Below are 8,723 nucleotides of genomic sequence, written 5' to 3'. Positions count from 1 at the left end.
CGAGAAAGTCTAAACATAATCCCCACTTTTCCCTCCTGGCATTTTCCATGTGGGAGATATAGCAGGATGTATATTGGTTTTGAGGACAACTCAATGGACAGTGTGGGCAGAAAAGTTCCTGGCTCCTTGAATGCCGTTTCTGGAGACACTGCGATCAATGTGGGAGATATGTCAAGATGTGTGTTGGTTTTGAGGACGGCTCTCTGGAGAGTCTTAGCAAAGAGGTCACACGGATAATCAGAGCAATTCTCAGAGACACTGAGAACAAGATCGAGAATTCCCTCTTGGCACTTTCCCTGTAGGAGATACCGCAAGATGTTTCTGTATATTGGGCACTGCGCTCTGCAGGGTGTTAGCAGAGACTTTCCCGGGACAGTGAAACCCTATGTCAGAGACACTGAGAAGAAGCCCCAATGTTCCTTCCAGTCATTTTCAGTGTGGGTGCCTTCTCCACGTGGTTCCTGGTTTCACTGCAGCTCTGAAGAGAATGTTAGCAAAGAGGTAACCGGGACACTGAAAACTGTACTCAAAGACAGGGAGAGCAAGCTCTACATTACTCTCTTGGCACTTTGGATGTGGGACATACAGCGAGATGTTTGCTGCTTTTGCCTTTTTCTGTTGGGAGATTTACAGCACAAAGATATCTAGTTGATTTGAAGCAGTTCCGAGAAAGTCTAAACATAATCCCCACTTTTGCCTCCTGGCATTTTCCATGTGGGAGATATAGCAGGATGTATATTGGTTTTGAGGACAACTCAATGGACAGTGTGGGCAGAAAAGTTCCTGGCTCCTTGAATGCCGTTTCTGGAGACACTGCGATCAATGAGGGAGATATGTCAAGATGTGTGTTGGTTTTGAGGACGGCTCTCTGGAGAGTCTTAGCAAAGAGGTCACACGGATAATCAGAGCAATTCTCAGAGACACTGAGACCAAGCTCCACAATTCCTCCTGGCACTTTCCCTGTAGGAGATACCGCAAGATGTTTCTGTATATTGGGCACTGCGCTCTGCAGGGTGTTAGCAGAGACTTTCCCGGGACAGTGAAACCCTATGTCAGAGAGACTGAGAAGAAGCCCCAATGTTCCTTCCAGGCATTTTCAGTGCGGGTGCCTTCTCCACGTGGTTCCTGGTTTCACTGCAGCTCTGAAGAGAATGTTAGCAAAGAGGTAACCGGGACACTGAAAACTGTACTCAAAGACAGGGAGAGCAAGCTCTACATTACTTTCTTGGCACTTTGGATGTGGGACATACAGCGAGATGTTTGCTGCTTTTACATTTGGCTGTTGGGAGATTTACAGCACAAAGATATCTAGTTGATTTGAAGCAGTTCCGAGAAAGTCTAAACATAATCCCCACTTTTGCCTCCTGGCATTTTCCATGTGGGAGATATAGCAGGATGTATATTGGTTTTGAGGACAACTCAATGGACAGTGTGGGCAGAAAAGTTCCTGGCTCCTTGAATGCCGTTTCTGGAGACACTGCGATCAATGCGGGAGATATGTCAAGATGTGTGTTGGTTTTGAGGACGGCTCTCTGGAGAGTCTTAGCAAAGAGGTCACACGGATAATCAGAGCAATTCTCAGAGACACTGAGAACAAGATCGAGAATTCCCTCTTGGCACTTTCCCTGTAGGAGATACCGCAAGACGTTTCTGTATATTGGGCACTGCGCTCTGCAGGGTGTTAGCAGAGACTTTCCCGGGACAGTGAAACCCTATGTCAGAGACACTGAGAAGAAGCCCCAATGTTCCTTCCAGTCATTTTCAGTGCGGGTGCCTTCTCCACGTGCTTCCTGGTTTCACTGCAGCTCTGAAGAGAATGTTAGCAAAGAGGTAACCGGGACACTGAAAACTGTACTCAAAGACAGGGAGAGCAAGCTCTACATTACTCTCTTGGCACTTTGAATGTGGGACATACAGCGAGATGTTTGCTGCTTTTACATTTGTCTGTTGGGAGATTTACAGCACAAAGATATCTAGTTGATTTGAAGCAGTTCCGAGAAAGTCTAAACATAATCCCCACTTTTGCCTCCTGGCATTTTCCATGTGGGAGATATAGCAGGATGTATATTGGTTTTGAGGACAACTCAATGGACAGTGTGGGCAGAAAAGTTCCTGGCTCCTTGAATGCCGTTTCTGGAGACACTGCGATCAATGAGGGAGATATGTCAAGATGTGTGTTGGTTTTGAGGACGGCTCTCTGGAGAGTCTTAGCAAAGAGGTCACACGGATAATCAGAGCAATTCTCAGAGACACTGAGAACAAGATCGAGAATTCCCTCTTGGCACTTTCCCTGTAGGAGATACCGCAAGACGTTTCTGTATATTGGGCACTGCGCTCTGCAGGGTGTTAGCAGAGACTTTCCCGGGACAGTAAAACCCGACATCAGAGACACTGAGAAGAAGCCCCAATCTTCCTTCCAGGCATTTTCAGTGTGGGTGCCTTCTCCACGTGGTTCCTGGTTTCACTGCAGCTCTGAAGAGAATGTTAGCAAAGAGGTAACCGGGACACTGAAAACTGTACTCAAAGACAGGGAGAGCAAGCTCTACATTACTTTCTTGGCACTTTGGATGTGGGACATACAGCGAGATGTTTGCTGCTTTTACATTTGGCTGTTGGGAGATTTACAGCACAAAGATATCTAGTTGATTTGAAGCAGTTCCGAGAAAGTCTAAACATAATCCCCACTTTTGCCTCCTGGCATTTTCCATGTGGGAGATATAGCAGGATGTATATTGGTTTTGAGGACAACTCAATGGACAGTGTGGGCAGAAAAGTTCCTGGCTCCTTGAATGCCGTTTCTGGAGACACTGCGATCAATGTGGGAGATATGTCAAGATGTGTGTTGGTTTTGAGGACGGCTCTCTGGAGAGTCTTAGCAAAGAGGTCACACGGATAATCAGAGCAATTCTCAGAGACACTGAGAACAAGAACGAGAATTCCCTCTTGGCACTTTCCCTGTAGGAGATACCGCAAGACGTTTCTGTATATTGGGCACTGCGCTCTGCAGGGTGTTAGCAGAGACTTTCCCGGGACAGTAAAACCCGACATCAGAGACACTGAGAAGAAGCCCCAATCTTCCTTCCAGGCATTTTCAGTGTGGGTGCCTTCTCCACGTGGTTCCTGGTTTCACTGCAGCTCTGAAGAGAATGTTAGCAAAGAGGTAACCGGGACAGTGAAAACTGTACTCAAAGACAGGGAGAGCAAGCTCTACATTACTCTCTTGGCACTTTGGATGTGGGACATACAGCGAGATGTTTGCTGCTTTTACATTTGGCTGTTGGGAGATTTACAGCACAAAGATATCTAGTTGATTTGAGGCAGTTCCGAGAAAGTCTAAACATAATCCCCACTTTTCCCTCCTGGCATTTTCCATGTGGGAGATATAGCAGGATGTATATTGGTTTTGAGGACAACTCAATGGACAGTGTGGGCAGAAAAGTTCCTGGCTCCTTGAATGCCGTTTCTGGAGACACTGCGATCAATGTGGGAGATATGTCAAGATGTGTGTTGGTTTTGAGGACGGCTCTCTGGAGAGTCTTAGCAAAGAGGTCACACGGATAATCAGAGCAATTCTCAGAGACACTGAGAACAAGATCGAGAATTCCCTCTTGGCACTTTCCCTGTAGGAGATACCGCAAGATGTTTCTGTATATTGGGCACTGCGCTCTGCAGGGTGTTAGCAGAGACTTTCCCGGGACAGTGAAACCCTATGTCAGAGACACTGAGAAGAAGCCCCAATGTTCCTTCCAGTCATTTTCAGTGTGGGTGCCTTCTCCACGTGGTTCCTGGTTTCACTGCAGCTCTGAAGAGAATGTTAGCAAAGAGGTAACCGGGACACTGAAAACTGTACTCAAAGACAGGGAGAGCAAGCTCTACATTACTCTCTTGGCACTTTGGATGTGGGACATACAGCGAGATGTTTGCTGCTTTTGCCTTTGTCTGTTGGGAGATTTACAGCACAAAGATATCTAGTTGATTTGAAGCAGTTCCGAGAAAGTCTAAACATAATCCCCACTTTTGCCTCCTGGCATTTTCCATGTGGGAGATATAGCAGGATGTATATTGGTTTTGAGGACAACTCAATGGACAGTGTGGGCAGAAAAGTTCCTGGCTCCTTGAATGCCGTTTCTGGAGACACTGCGATCAACGTGGGAGATATGTCAAGATGTGTGTTGGTTTTGAGGACGGCTCTCTGGAGAGTCTTAGCAAAGAGGTCACACGGATAATCAGAGCAATTCTCAGAGACACTGAGAACAAGATCGAGAATTCCCTCTTGGCACTTTCCCTGTAGGAGATACCGCAAGACGTTTCTGTATATTGGGCACTGCGCTCTGCAGGGTGTTAGCAGAGACTTTCCCGGGACAGTAAAACCCGACATCAGAGACACTGAGAAGAAGCCCCAATCTTCCTTCCAGGCATTTTCAGTGTGGGTGCCTTCTCCACGTGGTTCCTGGTTTCACTGCAGCTCTGAAGAGAATGTTAGCAAAGAGGTAACCGGGACAGTGAAAACTGTACTCAAAGACAGGGAGAGCAAGCTCTACATTACTCTCTTGGCACTTTGGATGTGGGACATACAGCGAGATGTTTGCTGCTTTTACATTTGGCTGTTGGGAGATTTACAGCACAAAGATATCTAGTTGATTTGAAGCAGTTCCGAGAAAGTCTAAACATAATCCCCACTTTTGCCTCCTGACATTTTCCATGTGGGAGATATAGCAGGATGTATATTGGTTTTGAGGACAACTCAATGGACAGTGTGGGCAGAAAAGTTCCTGGCTCCTTGAATGCCGTTTCTGGAGACACTGCGATCAATGTGGGAGATATGTCAAGATGTGTGTTGGTTTTGAGGACGGCTCTCTGGAGAGTCTTAGCAAAGAGGTCACACGGATAATCAGAGCAATTCTCAGAGACACTGAGAACAAGATCGAGAATTCCCTCTTGGCACTTTCCCTGTAGGAGATACCGCAAGACGTTTCTGTATATTGGGCACTGCGCTCTGCAGGGTGTTAGCAGAGACTTTCCCGGGACAGTGAAACCCTATGTCAGAGACACTGAGAAGAAGCCCCAATGTTCCTTCCAGTCATTTTCAGTGTGGGTGCCTTCTCCACGTGGTTCCTGGTTTCACTGCAGCTCTGAAGAGAATGTTAGCAAAGAGGTAACCGGGACACTGAAAACTGTACTCAAAGACAGGGAGAGCAAGCTCTACATTACTCTCTTGGCACTTTGGATGTGGGACATACAGCGAGATGTTTGCTGCTTTTGCCTTTGTCTGTTGGGAGATTTACAGCACAAAGATATCTAGTTGATTTGAAGCAGTTCCGAGAAAGTCTAAACATAATCCCCACTTTTGCCTCCTGGCATTTTCCATGTGGGAGATATAGCAGGATGTATATTGGTTTTGAGGACAACTCAATGGACAGTGTGGGCAGAAAAGTTCCTGGCTCCTTGAATGCCGTTTCTGGAGACACTGCGATCAATGTGGGAGATATGTCAAGATGTGTGTTGGTTTTGAGGACGTCTCTCTGGAGAGTCTTAGCAAAGAGGTCACACGGATAATCAGAGCAATTCTCAGAGACACTGAGACCAAGCTCCACAATTCCTCCTGGCACTTTCCCTGTAGGAGATACCGCAAGATGTTTCTGTATATTGGGCACTGCGCTCTGCAGGGTGTTAGCAGAGACTTTCCCGGGACAGTGAAACCCTATGTCAGAGACACTGAGAAGAAGCCCCAATGTTCCTTCCAGGCATTTTCAGTGTGGGTGCCTTCTCCACGTGGTTCCTGGTTTCACTGCAGCTCTGAAGAGAATGTTAGCAAAGAGGTAACCGGGACACTGAAAACTGTACTCAAAGACAGGGAGAGCAAGCTCTACATTACTCTCTTGGCACTTTGGATGTGGGACATACAGCGAGATGTTTGCTGCTTTTGCCTTTGTCTGTTGGGAGATTTACAGCAAAAAGATATCTAGTTGATTTGAAGCAGTTCCGAGAAAGTGTAAACATAATCCCCACTTTTGCCTCCTGGCATTTTCCATGTGGGAGATATAGCAGGATGTATATTGGTTTTGAGGACAACTCAATGGACAGTGTGGGCAGAAAAGTTCCTGGCTCCTTGAATGCCGTTTCTGGAGACACTGCGATCAATGAGGGAGATATGTCAAGATGTGTGTTGGTTTTGAGGACGGCTCTCTGGAGAGTCTTAGCAAAGAGGTCACACGGATAATCAGAGCAATTCTCAGAGACACTGAGACCAAGCTCCACAATTCCTCCTGGCACTTTCCCTGTAGGAGATACCGCAAGATGTTTCTGTATATTGGGCACTGCGCTCTGCAGGGTGTTAGCAGAGACTTTCCTGGGACAGTGAAACCCTATGTCAGAGAGACTGAGAAGAAGCCCCAATGTTCCTTCCAGGCATTTTCAGTGCGGGTGCCTTCTCCACGTGGTTCCTGGTTTCACTGCAGCTCTGAAGAGAATGTTAGCAAAGAGGTAACCGGGACACTGAAAACTGTACTCAAAGACAGGGAGAGCAAGCTCTACATTACTTTCTTGGCACTTTGGATGTGGGACATACAGCGAGATGTTTGCTGCTTTTACATTTGGCTGTTGGGAGATTTACAGCACAAAGATATCTAGTTGATTTGAAGCAGTTCCGAGAAAGTCTAAACATAATCCCCACTTTTGCCTCCTGGCATTTTCCATGTGGGAGATATAGCAGGATGTATATTGGTTTTGAGGACAACTCAATGGACAGTGTGGGCAGAAAAGTTCCTGGCTCCTTGAATGCCGTTTCTGGAGACACTGCGATCAATGTGGGAGATATGTCAAGATGTGTGTTGGTTTTGAGGACGGCTCTCTGGAGAGTCTTAGCAAAGAGGTCACACGGATAATCAGAGCAATTCTCAGAGACACTGAGACCAAGCTCCACAATTCCTCCTGGCACTTTCCCTGTAGGAGATACCGCAAGATGTTTCTGTATATTGGGCACTGCGCTCTGCAGGGTGTTAGCAGAGACTTTCCCGGGACAGTAAAACCCGACATCAGAGACACTGAGAAGAAGCCCCAATCTTCCTTCCAGGCATTTTCAGTGTGGGTGCCTTCTCCACGTGGTTCCTGGTTTCACTGCAGCTCTGAAGAGAATGTTAGCAAAGAGGTAACCGGGACAGTGAAAACTGTACTCAAAGACAGGGAGAGCAAGCTCTACATTACTCTCTTGGCACTTTGGATGTGGGACATACAGCGAGATGTTTGCTGCTTTTACATTTGGCTGTTGGGAGATTTACAGCACAAAGATATCTAGTTGATTTGAAGCAGTTCCGAGAAAGTCTAAACATAATCCCCACTTTTCCCTCCTGGCATTTTCCATGTGGGAGATATAGCAGGATGTATATTGGTTTTGAGGACAACTCAATGGACAGTGTGGGCAGAAAAGTTCCTGGCTCCTTGAATGCCGTTTCTGGAGACACTGCGATCAATGTGGGAGATATGTCAAGATGTGTGTTGGTTTTGAGGACGGCTCTCTGGAGAGTCTTAGCAAAGAGGTCACACGGATAATCAGAGCAATTCTCAGAGACACTGAGAACAAGATCGAGAATTCCCTCTTGGCACTTTCCCTGTAGGAGATACCGCAAGATGTTTCTGTATATTGGGCACTGCGCTCTGCAGGGTGTTAGCAGAGACTTTCCCGGGACAGTGAAACCCTATGTCAGAGACACTGAGAAGAAGCCCCAATGTTCCTTCCAGTCATTTTCAGTGTGGGTGCCTTCTCCACGTGGTTCCTGGTTTCACTGCAGCTCTGAAGAGAATGTTAGCAAAGAGGTAACCGGGACACTGAAAACTGTACTCAAAGACAGGGAGAGCAAGCTCTACATTACTCTCTTGGCACTTTGGATGTGGGACATACAGCGAGATGTTTGCTGCTTTTGCCTTTGTCTGTTGGGAGATTTACAGCACAAAGATATCTAGTTGATTTGAAGCAGTTCCGAGAAAGTCTAAACATAATCCCCACTTTTGCCTCCTGGCATTTTCCATGTGGGAGATATAGCAGGATGTATATTGGTTTTGAGGACAACTCAATGGACAGTGTGGGCAGAAAAGTTCCTGGCTCCTTGAATGCCGTTTCTGGAGACACTGCGATCAATGAGGGAGATATGTCAAGATGTGTGTTGGTTTTGAGGACGGCTCTCTGGAGAGTCTTAGCAAAGAGGTCACACGGATAATCAGAGCAATTCTCAGAGACACTGAGACCAAGCTCCACAATTCCTCCTGGCACTTTCCCTGTAGGAGATACCGCAAGATGTTTCTGTATATTGGGCACTGCGCTCTGCAGGGTGTTAGCAGAGACTTTCCCGGGACAGTGAAACCCTATGTCAGAGAGACTGAGAAGAAGCCCCAATGTTCCTTCCAGGCATTTTCAGTGCGGGTGCCTTCTCCACGTGGTTCCTGGTTTCACTGCAGCTCTGAAGAGAATGTTAGCAAAGAGGTAACCGGGACACTGAAAACTGTACTCAAAGACAGGGAGAGCAAGCTCTACATTACTTTCTTGGCACTTTGGATGTGGGACATACAGCGAGATGTTTGCTGCTTTTACATTTGGCTGTTGGGAGATTTACAGCACAAAGATATCTAGTTGATTTGAAGCAGTTCCGAGAAAGTCTAAACATAATCCCCACTTTTGCCTCCTGGCATTTTCCATGTGGGAGATATAGCAGGATGTATATTGGTTTTGA

The sequence above is a fragment of the Larus michahellis genome, unplaced genomic scaffold (assembly GCF_964199755.1).
Source record: "Larus michahellis unplaced genomic scaffold, bLarMic1.1 SCAFFOLD_55, whole genome shotgun sequence".
Taxonomy (NCBI): Eukaryota; Metazoa; Chordata; class Aves; order Charadriiformes; family Laridae; genus Larus; species Larus michahellis.
This window is presented reverse-complemented; position numbering follows the sequence as displayed.